This window comes from Protopterus annectens, chromosome 2.part0 (assembly GCF_019279795.1).
Source record: "Protopterus annectens isolate FY-2018-M chromosome 2.part0, PAN1.0, whole genome shotgun sequence".
Lineage (NCBI taxonomy): Eukaryota > Metazoa > Chordata > Ceratodontiformes > Protopteridae > Protopterus > Protopterus annectens.
The window spans coordinates 1205743954-1205760730 of NC_056728.1; the positions used below are offsets into that span (position 1 = coordinate 1205743954).

The 16777-nt window shown below is 37.7% G+C and overlaps 1 protein-coding gene across 2 annotated transcripts in view; it reads left to right on the top strand.

Moving 5' to 3' along the window:
• The window catches only part of SNCA (synuclein alpha), a 978223-nt gene that overhangs the window by 843087 nt on the left and 118359 nt on the right, over positions 1 to 16777 (top strand). The window lies entirely within an intron of this gene.

Genomic DNA, 16777 nt, shown 5'->3' on the forward strand with positions numbered 1-16777 from the left:
TCCACAATTATTCTGTTACTGGAAGAACTAATTATGTTTTAATGTTTACTTCAAAAGCTCTAGTATTAAACTCAGCTGCAAAAGCTAAGCCAGAGATATAAGACAAGAGGCCAGGTATTTCTGGAGATTTAGTGCTGCAAAAGAAATGCATGTATTTATTTTGGAATACATTTAGTGACCGCTTAACAGCAGGAACAAAACCGGTAGGAAACAGGATATCATAAAATTCTAAGAAGGATAAGACCTGCTGTCAATTATGAAAGTGAATTCCTTGATGTCAAATAAGGCCAGAATTCAGGTTTACAGCCTGCAGTGGAGGTGTACAGGGATAAAGCCCTCACTACAGCCTTGGTGATCCAAGTTTGACCAATGTATTGTGCTCGTAATGGTGCAGTCAGGAAGGGATGGTAGATCCTCTCTAGCTTGAGTCACTTCCATGATGATGGCCTCAGCTGGAAAGCTGATGAGTGTCATGAAGTGGGGAGCTGACGCTGGGAAGACATGGGCATGGCTGCCAAAGCTAGTAACAATAGGCCCTGTTGGCACATTTTGGGAAGCACACAATCACAGACAAGACGTCATAGATGGTTCTTGTAGTGACACAAGTTCTCATGCCTCCATAAGGCATGGGGTTACATCAAAACAAAACAACACACAAAAAAGCTATTACTGCTGAAATGCCATCAAGAACACAAAGCATCCTCATTGCTGACTCTCTGATGCCCCCCCCCCACACACACACACACACACACACACACTGTGATATGTAATTAAAGCAAGACTTGATAGTCTACATACAAAGAGGCAAAGAAGTTTAAAACCACAACAAATATTCAGGTTTATAGCTTGCAGAATGAAATGGCCATCTCTGTGATAAAGTGCCCTCATGGGCTTTATTATACCAGCAGTATATCTAGCTGCTTTTATCCTCAGATATTTGATTAATATTCACCATAGTGTCTATTTGCATTCTAGCCAAACTAGCTTTTCATGAATGAGAAATCAGAAATTTTGAATAAGTATTTATGTTTGCCTACAATGTCACACAAACTACTTGTAAATAATATCGGGATGTCAAACTCATCAGTAAGTTTTCTGAACCTATTCCACCAGTGGGAAAACACCTGTTAATATATGTTCTTTTCAAAATATGTTATTCTCCTCCTTCACAAACAGGAGATTATGTCATTCTAGTTCTTAATAACTAAGAAAACTCTCATAAATGTGCCATTCATGGCAGGACTTACCAGACATATTTTACCACAAATGTAATAAACTATATAGTGCAACACTGAAATATAGGAAATTGTTCTCAAGGTGGGTATTCATGTGCATGATATTTTCTGATAAGATTCCAACCTTTTTATATTGTTCTTAATTGATATCCAGATCTGTAAATTATATTTGAAGACGTCAGGAAGGACTTTAGATAATTAAGATAACAGAATAAGAGTTCTGTCACACATCATTCGTAATGTGACAATTGGATCTTTATTAATTAATTAATTCATTCATTCATTCATTTATTTATTATTATCTAATGAATCCATTTCTGGGTGAAGGGGGAGTCAGAGCTCATCTCTGCTTAGAATGAGCGCAAGGTAATAAAAACAATCCTGAAGAGAGCACAAAAGCATCAAAGGACATGCACACATATACCCATATACTACATTTATGCTTACTGGCTGTTTGGAGAATCACCAGTACACCTGTGGCATGTTTTTTTTTTTTTTAAACAAGAAATATCTTTTATTAAATTATCACATATGACATAGGCATATAAATGAAAATAAACCACATTGACATAATTGGAGTTGCAAACATACATCACAAACCATACTGACAAAATTTTAGACGCAAACATTATACATCACTTCTAATCTATCCAGTCATTGTCAGCCAAACATTACAAAGCTGATTCAAATCCTGCCTTCTTTTAAGCCTCGTTCCTCCTCTGCAGGCATTGTTCCCATAATTCCCACTTTTTTCTATGTAATTTTGAGATGTGAAAAAATCTGAAGCATACAACCAAAGAATCACATAGAAAGTACCCCATGCTGAGAACCAAATTCATTATAGGTTCATTATAGCTTAATATAATATTATTCACCTTATTTAATAAAAAATAATTTACAGATAGAGTTAAATCAAACTTAGGCCAACAGAAATGCATAAAAGGCACATTTCTTTCCATTACCATCAGAGGATGATACCATATTGAGAGCTTATTCTTATCAATTGTTGTCTGAATGGAATTTGTTCATTTATGGCAAATGTGATCCTTGCAATTCTCTACACAAGTATCTTAGCTCTGTCTCACTGCCTACAGGAAAAGACAAAAAATGAAAAAAAAATTAAAAAAATGAGAAAATGAACCTTTGGGCCCATCATTGTTAACATGCCCACTTGGGTCTAAAATCGCTGATGTTATTGTCCTTGTGGGGGCTCAGTTTAATACATATTAACATAGCCAGCCTTAGGCATAGGCCAAGTAGGTGTCCATCTAGGGTGCTGCTCTAGCAGGGGTGTTTTTCCAGTATTTAGTTGTTTGTTTTTTATTTTGTTTTATTTATTTATTTATTTATTTATTTATGTATGTATTTATTTATTTATGTATTTATTTGTGTATTAAAGAAATGGTTTCTTTAAAATATGTTGAATGAATACTAGAAAAAAAACTGAAGAGTAAGACAAACTGTGACAAAAAGGAAGAAATTTGTAATCTGGATGGTGTAGATAGACCAGGATGGCGGCATCAGTTGGTGGGGGAGGGCACTGTGGAACCCTTTTTCCTAGGGCACCAGTTGACCAAACGCCAGCCCTGAGTATTAAGGTATTTTAATCTGTTAATTATATCACAGTGGTGAATGGTTTCACATGCCTTAAAATAATCTATACAGAAGAAACATTGGTTCAGTGATCCAGTGCTCTACTGTGTCAGCTGTAGATGTTAGCTAGACTTGACAAAGCATAACTTACCAGCCAGGATGCCATTTTATGTGACATCTGGTGAAAATATATAAACCTATGGAAAAATTAACAAGGAAATATTCAACAACCAAAACACTCCTTCAAAATACTGACTAAGCTGATAGAGTTGGAACTGATAATTAATTTCCTAGTGACTCCCTTATGTGCTGATATTATCATAGAATGTGTACACTCATCAGGAATATAGATCTTTACTAGGAGTATAAAATAAAATGTACTGTTTATAGCAAATGTTTCTATGCATTTTGTATTCTAATATACATATTGGGAATATTATATGGGTCCATATCTGTGATGTATTTAACTCCATTCATTGATTCTGAAATCATTACAGAAATAATATCTAGTGGCCCTTTACTGATCGTGGGTATGCTGTTAGCAAGATTAACGTTACGTGTGACGTATAAACTAAATGATATGCTAAATGTCTTAACCACATCCTGGGTGCTTTTGTCTTCTGTCTTATTTAAGAGTGTAACTTGCCTCCGTAAAGAATTGGCTAATTAAAGACAGCTTTCTGTCTCTCTTTACTTCTATAAAGTAAGAAGTTCTTACATGCAGCTCATGTTCAATAAATAAACAAATGTAGACAGCCCACTTTTTAAATAAGCCTAGATTTTCAGCAAAGAGAGAGGTACCTTTCTAAACCTTGTAAATAGAAGAGTGTGTCACCCATAGACTAAAGCACATAGGTCAAAGTCTTTAGACAAGAGTTCAATTGACTTTGGCAAAACTGTAAGGTATGATGGACAACTACTGAGGACAATAAAGATAACAGTGTCTCTTATAAGTAAAGGCCTTTTATCTTTTGGTGTCATTTGTGGTTTCCTCTTTCTGTGCCATGAAAGCATGTTTAGCGCTGACTGTATATAGTTGTATATTGATATCTTAAATCTGTTATAGCTCATACTTCATATTCATAACATTAATATCTACTCTCACGTTCTTAAACTAGGGCAGAGGGATTTTCTACATTTGGTTTCTATAGAGCATAATGATTCTTTTAGTTCCTTCAGCATTGGCCTTCCACTGTAAGTGATTGTGCTAAACATTTGTGTAAATATTTCCATAATAAACTTGAGTAAAATACAGAAGTAAATAATATTCAAGCCCAGTAACACGTGGATATTTAATATCTGCACCAAGAAGTATAAAGAGTCACAATTAAGATCATGCTGTACTTGTTAGTAGAGCAGTTATCACAAATTTAGTAAAGACAACAAGGTTAAAAAAATACTAAGTATTTCAATCAAGGCAGACAGATTTTGTAGTGAATTCCAAAAATGTTAATCATTGAGATAAAGAATACAAAATCAATACAGTAAGTGCTGCTAAAATTTAATATTGAGATTATCTAGAGTTTATCCAAAAGTGGTACCAGGCCCTGTGGAATTGATATGTAACTCTTAATAAATATATGTTCTTTCCTTCTTTCTATTCCTACTTAGTAAAAAAATATATAATGTACAATCTTAGACCAAATTGCAAATGCCTTGGGATATTTCAAAGTTAGGCCATCTACTGCAGTAGTAGCTGGATATGTTATGATTGCACTGATGGTATTTGTCTTAAAAAAATTAAGACTTACACAAAAACTATTGAATTGATGAGTGAACAGTTGGCTCTTAGTAAATGAGTCTACTGGCTATGATTAAAGTCACAGATAAGGACGTATAAGTTGCGAGTCAGAGAAGTTAATAAAAATGAAAGTGTAAAAAAATTAGCTTTTTTAATTTTGTTTAGGGCCCTAAGGTCTCTCTCCTCACAATGGCAATAAATCCTCTTCTTCAGCACCTCAGTTGACCCATTAATTGCTCTCAGGACAGCTGCCCAACAGACCATTCCCTCCATTGGAAAGTGAGAGCTGGGTGGTAAGAATGGTACCAATATCCACTCCGAGGGAGGGTTGCATTTTTCTTTTAAGCTCCTAACTTGACCTCTGTTTGCTTGTTCAGAGGTTCATCAGTGTGTACTAGGCTAATGGCCCTGGAGCCTTTGCAAACCTAACCCATTGAAGTGCCCTGGCATTGTGCTGCCCAATGTTAGTTCCCAGTGCCTCTATCAATTAGAGCCACTGGAGTGATCCCCAGGGTAAACTTTCTATTTCTCATCCACTCATCAAGATTTCTCTTGAAGAGGGCCAGTGAGGTGCTCTGCTTGACATGCATGATAAGTCTATTCCAGAACATGGGCAGTCTCTCGGTTATGAACCTGTCCCTCCAGCATGTTCTGTTGATTGTGGTAATGAGATTGAGGTCTCTGGGTTGTGTGGTGTGGAGTGATTGGGATTTCTTTAGCTGTAGCATTTCTAACAGAGCTGGGTCAGACATGGCTTTGTAGGTCAAGCAGAGATCGCCTCTTAGTAGATGATATGAGACAGAGAATAGCTGGAGTTTTTTGAGTCTGTCCATGTAGGACATGTGTTTAAGGCCTAGGATCCTCTTTGTGAGGTACTTTTGTGGCTTTTCCAGCTGTTGCATGTGTCTAATGAGGTACATGCCAAATGGGGCATTATACTTGATAATTGGCCTAATGTGTTAAGAGTAGAGAGAGATGATGACCTCTTTCTTCCTGAATGCAAAACCTTTGGTAATGGGATATGCCATATAGAAGGACTTTCTGACTACAGTGACAATGTGGTGGTGGAAAGAGAGGTTGCTGTCAACCTGTGTCTCCAGATCTCTTATAATGTCTTCAGTGTTCAGTAGGCCCCCATCAATGTGGTAATTAGTGGGAACTGAGTTTTTTCCAAAGAGGATGACCGCATTTTTTAGCATTCAGCTTAAGGCCATGGTTTCGACTCCAGTCATTGGTCTCAGTGAGGCCTTTCTGTAGGATGTCTACACCACTCGGACAGTTGATAATGGCTCCCAGCTTGCAGTCGTCTGTGAACTTTGTCAGACAGAGTCCCTCTGTGTTGGCCTGGACTTCTGAGAAGTAGATGCCAAACAGAAGAGGAACCAGGACCGATCCCTATGGGACTCCACAATTTGCAACCCACCTAGTGATATAGGGATCGATGCCTAGTTTGTTGAGTTCATCAATAATTCCTGAGTGGGGAATGTTATCAAAGCCTTGGCCAGATCGAGGTAGGCTAAATGAACTGCCTTGCCCTCATCCATAGCTCTGGTGACTGACTCAAAGAAGTCAACCAGGTTGAGCAGGCATGATATATCTTTCACAAAACCAAATTGTGTGGGATCTAGAGTTTGGAGATTCTCTATATTGTTGTTAATTAGGTCCATGGTGATGCGCTCCATAGCCTTACATATCAGATTCATCAGGCTAATGGGGCAATAATTCCTATGGTCTGTAGTCACTCTCCCTTTATGGAGAGGGATAACTGTAGCAGTGCACCATTTGGTAGGGGCAAAGCCTGAGATGAGGCTGTGATTGAACAGGGCACACAGTTGTGGTGCCAGTTTACTTTGTAGTTCATGTAGAACACATCCAGGGATATTGTTGGGTTCCATGGAAGCTGTATTTTTGGCCTTGGACAATGCAGCTTTAACCTGTGCTGCAGTAATGCTGGGTGCCTGGCATTATTCCAGTATTGTGATTGGTCCTTTAGGTGGGGAGAGAGGGGTAAAGTTGGCACTGAATCTGTCAGCCAGTATGTTGGCAATATCTGTTGGCTCAGTATAGGAGGCACCATTGTGCAGTAATTCAGAGCAAACCTGGGTATTGCCGTGAAGATTCTTGATATAACTATAGAAGGCTTTGTGGTTGTTTTTAGTGTCTGCCACAATTCTGTCTTCATAGCTGGCTTTAGAGGTTTTGATGAGGGATTTCAACTTTTTGTTGACGCTAATAAGGGAGTTTTTCCAGTCCTGGGACATCACCTTTTTCTGCAACAGTTTCTTCCTTCTGTTGTAGAGTTTATTAATGTTAAGGGAGTACCAGATTGGCTTCCTTTTTTTGGAGGAGATCATCTTGGTTCTGTTGGGTATGGCTGGTTCCATGCATTTATGTATGTGTTCGTACAGTGCATTGGTGTATGATTCAGTAGTCATGTATCTATTTTCCATTGACATGGATGTAGCACTGTCAGCTGCTTACCAAAAGGCACATGCATGCTGCTGCACATGCTAAGTCCATGACCGAGCAGCACAGTACTTTCCAACATGTGCACTCTGAGGCTCATGCTACAGCAGCTGTACCTGCAGATGTCACCAATGCAGCAAGCTGGAAAGACGCTCTCTCCCCCAAGACAGGTGAGCTGGCATCAACTACTTACTTCCATCTTTTCAAATCCAGAAGGCTCAAACCCTTGTGCTGCATGTATATCACAGATCATTTGGGGTGCAGTCAGGGCTTAATCCCTCTATGACACTGGTCTGGGAGCATCTGGAAGGTTTTGAAATCAGAAAACTTTATAACCAGTAGCTTTACTCTAAGGTCATAGGAAAGTATCTCACCAATGCACTGAGAATATGTTTCATGCAAGCTCAGTCTTCCAAGAGTCTTTTAAAAATAAATCAAGACTTTGTAATGGGTAAAATAGCAGGGACTATAAATTAATTAAATTCTGAAGAAATGTTCCATAAGTATATGATGCAATTAGCAGGATTTCCAAGAATGCATATGTTTTACTGAGAAGCCGGGATACACAAAACAGTGATGTTGGTAAATATATGATAAGAATCAAAATGGAAAAAGCAAAATACATCTAATCAAAAGATTTATTTATTTATTTACATTTGTTTACCGGGAAAGTCCGACTGGGCAAAAGCCCATTTTCAGCAGAGGCCTGGGGAGAAAAGCTTCACAGAAATATGAGCAAAATACAATAATTAGATTGTACAATAGTATACATATAGTAAGATGCAAAATACACATTGTCTAGTTACTTTATACAAAGAAGTATTCAATACAGTTTTCTAGCAGATACAGGTTCAAAAAGAAAAACACACAAGCATGTCAGTAAAGATCATTGTGAGAAAAAAATTAGTACTGTGCACATATTAAATAATAGTTATGAGTAAATAAGATTTCATATATATATATATATATATATATACATACATATATATGTGTGTGTGTGTGTGTGTGTATATATATATATATATATATATATATATGTATATAGATATATATATATATATATATATATATATATATATAGATATATATATATATATATATATATATATATATATATATAAATATATATATATGTGTGTGTGTGTATATATGGATTATACTGAAATCTCAATTTCAGTATCTGGGGCCCAAGAAGTTGAATCCACAAAACAACAAAAACTGAAAACTGCGAAATTCAAAACCTCGAATACCGGAGGTTTTGAATTTCGTGGTTTTACTGCACACACACACACACACACACACACACACACACACACACACACACACACACACACACACACACGCACACACCATCCACCACACAAACACACACAATCACTCTACTACATGAAAGCAGGGGGACAAGCCCCCCTGCTCTCCCCATGTGAGGGGCTGTGCCCCCCCCACACCCACCCTATTTAAGTATTCTCACTCCGAGGTCGCACTACATACAAACACACACAAAACACCACCACACAAGCTACATTCTCCTCGCACACACACATCACAGCAACACAACACACTGACACACACCACAGCCCCTACCCAAACCCCTTAACACACACACACTTACCTAAATACATGACCACAGCAGAACTGTAGAAGCGTGAAATTAAAACCTCCGGTATTCAAGGTTTTGAATTTTGCGCTTTTAAACTTTCGTTATTATGTGGATTCGGATTCTTGGGCTCGAAATACTGAAATTCGAGATTTCAGTATTTCAAGCTTCTGAAGGGAACCAGTATATATATATATATATATATATATATATATATATATATATATATATACACACACACACACACACACACAGACACACACAGACATACACATACACACATTTTTTTTGAGTAGTAATAACACTGAGGCAAGGGAGAAAATGTGATAATGAGTAGACAGTGTGTTGAGAGAGTTATAGATATTTTGTCAGTCAGGTTTGACACAGGAGTAATGCCAGTATTTGGATATATGTTCAAATAGGTGTTTGCATTTGGTAGATTCAGGTATGTTTTGGTGGGTGTGGGGTAGAGAGTTCCATAATTTGATTTGATAATAGGGATTTACCGTGAGTGTTGTCAGCTTTGTGTACTATGAGAAAGTTTCTGTCTGCAGATCTTAGACTTTGTGGGCATGTGTAGGGAACAAGTTCCTTGAGGGATGGGCAATTGTCAGGATGGAAGATAATTGTGTGTGAATTTAAGTTGGTAGCGATAGAGAAGGTTAGGTAGCTTGAGCCAATTTAATTTACGTAGAGCAATACAGTGGTGGGTTTGGTGGGGAAGGTTGGCTGCGAAGCGGATTATTTTGTTGTACCAAGTTTCCAGTTTGGTTAAGTCTGATTTTTTTAAGTTGGTAAACAGGGGAAAAGCATAAATAAGCGTAGAGAGGAGGAAGGTTCTGGATATGGCTAGGTTAGTATTGTCAGTGAGGAATGGCTTGCTTCTGTACAGTGAGCTAAGTTTGACATGAACTTTCTTAATTGTGATGGCTATGTGTTGGTCAGATCTGAGGTTGTTGTCGATAGTCATGCCGAGGAGTGTTGTATGCTCAACTGGTTGGATGACTGTGTTGTTTGCTGAGAGAATGGTGAAAGGAGGGGTGGTAGGTGATTGTTTGCTACTGTAAATAGCATTAACTGTGCCTTTTTGGGGTCGAGGATTAGTTGTAATTTACTTAGATATGTTTCAATATCATTAAAAGCTTGTTGGGCTACTATTTGGAGGTCTTGTAAGGTATCTGCTGAGCAGATTAAAGTTGAATCATCTGTATACTGAACTATTTTAGTATGTGTTGTGGATGAGGCTAGATCATTAGAGAAGATGACTCTTGTATGGATCTTTGGAGGACTCCGACTGAGACAGGGAGAAGTGGTGAGAGTTCGGATTTCCATCGTATTGCTTGTTGTCCATCAGAAAAATAGCTTAAGAACCAGGAGAGGGAAGTCTTTGATAGGTTAAGTGAGGTAAAAGTATTAAGGAGTTTCTGATGTGAGAGATTGTTAAACACTTTTGACAAGTCTAGGAAGATTGATGCTACTTGCTGGTTTGAATTTCTGAGTTGGTTGATGGTGTTAGAGAAATTAATTAAGGCTGTGGTGGTGCAGTGTTTCAGTCTGAAACTGTGTTGGGAGGGAGAGATAAGGTTGTGAGATAGCAGGTATTGTAGTAATTGAGCATGTATACATTTTTCCAGAATTTTGACACAGGGGAAAGGATGGCTAGGGGTCTGTAATTGTTTAATTTTGCTGATGATCCTCCTTTATGTAGAGGGGTGATATAGGGAATTTTCCATAATTTTGGGACATATTGTTCTGCTATAGACCTATTTGCCAGAATGGAGATAGGCAGAGCTATGGTACTCATTCGGGAGTTGGTCAGCTGCTAGGGAAGAAGGTTTCAGTTTTTTCAGCATCATTCTTATGGTGTTAGTTGGGACAGGTTTGAGGTAAAAAAAGTTGTTTTTAGTTTCCACATTAGGTGGAAGAGATGGTGTGGTGGAATTGTTCCCTGTAACTAATTAAGAGGATGGTGTTTATAAAATAGGTGTTGATTTGTGAGGTAATACACTTTGGCTATTGACTCTTGGTTCTGGGGTATTAATTGCCTTCCAAAACTTTTTGGGATTGTTTTCATATTCGTTTTGCATAGATGTATAGTATGTTTTTTTTTGTCTAGTTTGAGTTGTTTTCTTGTTTGATTGTGGAACTGCTGGTATGCTAACAGAGTTTTATTAACTTTTGTTTTCTGATATTGAAACCAGGTTTTGTCTCTACGTTTTTGAAGTCTAATGGTTTCTTTTGATATCCAGGGCAATCTCTTATAACACAATATGTACAAGTTGGTGCTAAGCTATTTAGAATAGATAGAAATGTGTCATTGAAGTATGTTATGGCCTGGTTATGTTGGAGATGGAGTGGTGCCCAGTTACATTTATTGAGCATGTCTAAGAATGCTTTATTGCAGAAGATTTTGGTATTTCATATGACTTTGTAAACTCTGGTTCTGGGTGGGTTGAGCTGATGACAGATTAAGTAGGTAGGTCTATGGTCACTTAAATTATTTGTAAGCATCCAGAGAGATAGTTATGGGTGGTACTTTTAATAAGTGACCAGTCTAAGATAGATTCCCTTTGCTATGTTTATCTATTTGAGTGGGAAAATGGATAGTTTGGGAGAAACCATGTAGATTTATGAAGATGGAGGAGTTATCACCAGTGCAAGTGTTCCAGTCTACGTGGAAGTCACCTGTGATAATGGTTTTGTGGGTGTAGATTGAGGTTGTCCTGGCTATGAGTTCCTCAATGGCAGTGGGAGTGTTGTTGGGAGGTATGCAAGTGGATATTATGGTAATATTTTTATTTGGGTTGATTCTGAGCTGTGTTACTAGGACTTCAAAGTTGTTATCATAAGGGTATTTGATGGGTAGGTAGTCTATGCTTAGGTTATCTTTGTAGAAAACTCCAACTCGGTCTCCCTTCCTCCTTATACTCTCTAATCTGTGTACGCAACAACCTGGTGGGAGTATGTCTGGGTCTCTTATATGGGATTTTAGCCGAGTTTCTGTTGCTATAAGAATGTCAGTTAAGTATTGTGCAATGACTGCATGATAGTCTGTGATTTTGTTAATTAGGCTTCTAAGGTTCATGTTAAGAATGAGAAGGTCTGTTGTTTTAATGTGAGGAAGGGGTGGAATGGTAGGCATGATGGTATGTTGTGCAGTATGTGGCCTGGATTGGGGTGTATATCTGTGATAATATCCATGGATGTTTGTGTGACAGTCTGGAGAGTACATGAAGGTGTTTGCTGAAGAGGTTAGTGGTATTACTGACAACTACATGTTTGAAGTGGAAGTATGCAATAGGTGTGTGATTGTAGAGTTGGGAGGAGATGGCAAGGTAGGAGAGTGAGGAGTGGATGGTATTAGTATAATATAGAGTGGGGCTATGGACATGTTGCATCTGTAGTTGAATGTAGGATGTTAAATAGTCTGCAGATAACAGTAGGGTATAGAGTGTGGTCAAGAGAAAGAGCCTGGTGTGTATTCTTTGTTTAGGAATGTTAAGTTAGCTGTATGATGTGATAAAGAAGATGTAGGTACAGAGGGGTGTTGGTGTAGTGGAGTGGGAGTAGAGTGATTAAAGACAGTTGCAATTAAACTGTGTGAGGGGGGGAGTACTACAAATAGTGTATTGGTTAACTGAGGTTTGACTGGAGTATGGAGGGTGATTGCTGATAGGGAAACTTAGGGGCAGTAGTTAGTGTTTGTATACATCTAGGTGATTCAGGGGTGGGTGGAAAGGGGGTAGGATAGGGGAGAAGAGTGAGCCCGAGCGGAGGGAGGGTGAACAGAATGGGCTGCCTCCCCCATAGAAGAGTGCAAAGAAAATCAATCAGTATGAAAAGTGGAAACCTTGGATATGTAAGGTAAGTGAAAGCAAGAAAGAGGTAGAAGCAGAAAGGTAGGAGTGTAAACAGGTAGTCATAGAAAAACTACTTGTATGGCCTTGGTGTGCAAGTAAATCAACAAAAGAAGGCAGTTTTATTTTGGGACAAAATACACCAAGTAAATGGCACTAGCCTTACTTTACAGGAATTCCAGAAAGAATATTGTTAGTTGCGCCACCTAGTGGCAAGAGACAAAGCTGTGGTTGGAGGAAGCATTTGCAGGTGTGCATGCCGGCCAAAACAATGTTTAAAAAATAACTAGTAAAATTACAAATTTGCTATAAAAAGAATTGTAAACACCCGGTCACAATGTTTAAAAAATAACTATTAAAGGACCAAATTTGCTGATAATAAGAATTGTAAACATCTAGTCGCCTATGCAGACTTTTCTTGTGGGCATGCTTATTAAAAAGTGTTATTCTTGGCTTGAAATAAATGTAGGGAGAAATCGAACCATAGCAGTGGTTTTATTTGGCAATGTTGCATTTGCTGGGGGGAGGGGCGGCAAGCTACGATGATAAAGGCAGACCGAGTGTGCTGTAAAAAAAGATAAGTGATGTTAGGAATACTGCTAGTTATTGTGAGGTGCACAACACCCCAGTGAGCAGTAAAATAAGAAGAGTGAGGGTGACCTGACTGAGTGCGGATGTGTGTTGTTAGGAGAGGTATAAAGGAACCTAGAGAGGCTGTAAGGGGATCTGTGGTGTCTGTGGAGTGAGAGTGCAATGACTGAGAGAGACAGAATTTCAACAGACCATAATGTACAGACCGCTGACCTCAGGGCTTGTAGTGGATTAGTTATCAGGCAGAAATCATATAACAGTAACAGTAAAACATATACTTATACAGTCATCATTTCTCAAAATAACAGTGCAGTAGACAGTAATTGGTTAGAACACATTTGAAGATAGCACAGAACACACACTTATGCAGGACTGTAATATTAATAAATACAGAGTAGCACTGAACAACAGAGGCTGAAGAAGCTTGCCAGTTGCCAACAGGGAACAAACATTTCCATCTTTGGCAACTTAAAACACTGCTTTAATAAATGGAATATGTGCAGTTGCAGCTTCTACAAATAACTAGGGAAAGGATACTGTAGGCAAGTACACAAAACAGTCAAAACCAGTTGAGGAGCATTACATTACACAAGTTTCCAGCCAAAATATGTTCTAAGCATAACAGCATATGTAACAGCAAACAGTTTCTGTAGTAAAAGCAGTCAATAGTTCAGTTAGTTTCCTAGACTACATACAGCTAGCTAAGTACTTCAATTGGAAAGCATAAAAATGTCTATTGACCCAGGTGCGCAACATATATTTGAGAATAGCTTAAACAATTGTAGGCACTTACTTGTGGGCGCACACACTGAAAACGGACTGGGGAGAGCTTCCTCACCACAATCAGGCCAAAAATAACTATTTAAAACTGGCACCACTCAAGAAGGCCCTCTAATATAGGCTAGTCAGTGTGCATGGGGTGGGTGGAGTTAGAAGAGGGAGATACAACATGGGGGGAGATAGAACCAGAAAAAGCAGGTAGAGGTGTGTCCTGCCCCCTCAGAGAAGAGTGAAAAGACAAACAATCAGTATGAAAAGTTGAAACATTGCTGTTTTAAGGTAAGTGAAATCAAGGAAGAGGCAGAAGCAGAAAGGTAGCAGTGTAAACAGATAGTTGCAGAAAAATTAATTTTATGGCCTTGGTGTGTAAGTAAATCAACAAAGGAAGGCAAATCTATTTGGAGACAAAATACACCAAGTGAATGGTACTAGCCTTACTTTACAGGAATTCCAAATTTGGGACAAGACACATTTGGGACTATTTGGAGACAAAATACACCAAGTGAATGGTACTAGCCTTACTTTACAGGAATTCCAAATTTGGGACAAGACACAGCAAGTAGATTGTTAGTTGTGCCACCTAGTGGCAGGAGGCAAAGCTATAGCTGCCTGTGGTGGGGTGGAGCACTTACAGGTGTGCACGCCGGCCAAAACAATGTTTAAAAAATAACTAGTAAAAGACCAAATTTGCTATAAAAAGAGGATAATAAGAATTGTAAACATCCAGGCACCTATGCAGACGTTTCTCATGGGTATCCGTATTGAAAAGTGTTATTCTTGGCTTGAAGTAACTGTAGGGAGAAACCGCACCACAGCTGTGGTTTTATTTGGCAATGTTGCAGTTGCAAGGGGGGGGGGTGAGCTGTGATGATAAAGGCAGACCAAGTATGTTGTGGGCATGCACACTGAAAAGGGGCTAAGGAGAGCTTCCTCACCACAAGCAAGCCAAAAATAACTATTTAAAAAAATGTATCAAAAACATTATTTTTGATACATAATATCTGTGACACAAATTGTGATTTGTCAGTAGTTAATAAAATGTGTACATTATGAACTAACAACATTAGGCTTGTACACTGAATGGTGACAGAATGTCAGGATGATTTGATATTATATGTTAGATTAAACAGTGTATGTATGTCTTTCCAATGGATTCCAAACTTCCTGCTCAGAGAACAATGGTTTATCCAGTTTCTTCAATTTCATTAATGCTGGTAGTCTCAAAACAGTGCCATGCCCTGAGTTTAAATCATTTTTGAAATACCTGGGACCGTTTCCATGGTTTTAATGTAGCTGAAGTATGAACAAAATAGTTTCATTACAATTATTTTTAGGGTTATGTGATATTTGAAGAAGCTTATAAATGTTCTTGCTTCAGTGGCCATAGTTAAAGTTTCACTCAACTACATTAGCATTACTATTTGCTTACTCATATTTGGGAGCCCTACTGCTTGTGGCTGACCAATTTACTGAAACTCAGAACATCAGACATGAAAGATGATCATCACCATGGCAGCCATCATGGAGAGGACTGACAAGGTGACATGTTCGATAGTTGACAAGGTGACCTGTTCTCATATATTTAATTTTTAAATATTTAATATTTATTTATATATTTTAATATACACAAACCAAGAGTAATATTTTTTGCTAAACTTTCACAAATTGTCATATCTTAAAAACTGTACAACCTATATATATATATTGTTAAGATCACTTTTGTAAACCAGTCATGAGCTTGTACATGACAGTAAGAAATTTCATTCTGACTCCATATTTAATGAGATATTTACAGAAATATGAAAACATATGCTTAATTGTATAACTAGAAATATAAATAATTCCCTATCTCTGAAGATGTACATTTTATACTGAAAATATCGACAAAGTTTCTTCATTAGCTACGATTTCAACTAATGCCATGCAATAGATTGTAAGTCACTTGTTTTTTTGAAGTATTAAGGATATATGGAAATACTGACAATTTTCCTAATTACTAACAGGTAACTAACAATATTTACAGTACAGTGTGGTGTAAATGGACATTGTCAATTTTCCAGTCTCGCACCTTTGCAGTACATCTGTCAGTTATGGAAATATGAACATAAATCTGACAATATGAATAATAAATGCACACATTTATTAATTTCTCAGCAGCAGGACATCTTAGATTAACAATCTTAGTGTCCTTTTGTTAATAACTCCTTGCCTTTTCTAATGCTCCATATTGTTAGCTGGTAAGTCACTTAGTTAAAGAAGGCAGACCCAAAAAGGTCTGGATGCCATAAGGAGTTATGAGTGTCACTTTGGGGTATAAGAAAATATAGTAACAAATGGAGTGATTCTGATTCTGAAGCATTAGTAGTACATAAAATATCAAGACAGGAAAACATATAAATATTCAGTTTTAGAGCAGAACTTAGCTTTAATGCAGCCTTTGAAAACAAAAAAGAAATAATTTTGCAATATGCTTTCAATTTGGATTTACCCACATCAGTTATAGATCAGAACAGTTTTTTAACCATTGAACCTAAAGTTTGATAAAAAAACAGGATGACCATAATTATATGAGGTTTACAGGTTATTAAATAACTGATCACCTTAATCAGCTTCATTAATTAGCAACAGTTTACAACATGATTAGCAGAAGTGCAGAGCTTCAAAACCTCTGAAGATGCAGAAAAAATGAAACAGCTAAGAACATTTGTATGTGTGTGTGTGTGTGTGTGTGTGTGTATGTCTCTGTGGAAATGTTGCACCAATTTTAGTGAACAACAGAAGGATAGAATCACTGAAAATATATGAATGTACTGTAGTGTGACATCGTATAGACAGCTTTATGAAGGTTTTGCTATTTCCAGACACATTGCCCAGTATAAGTGTATAAATAATGCTTCTGCATTTATTCATGTCTTAT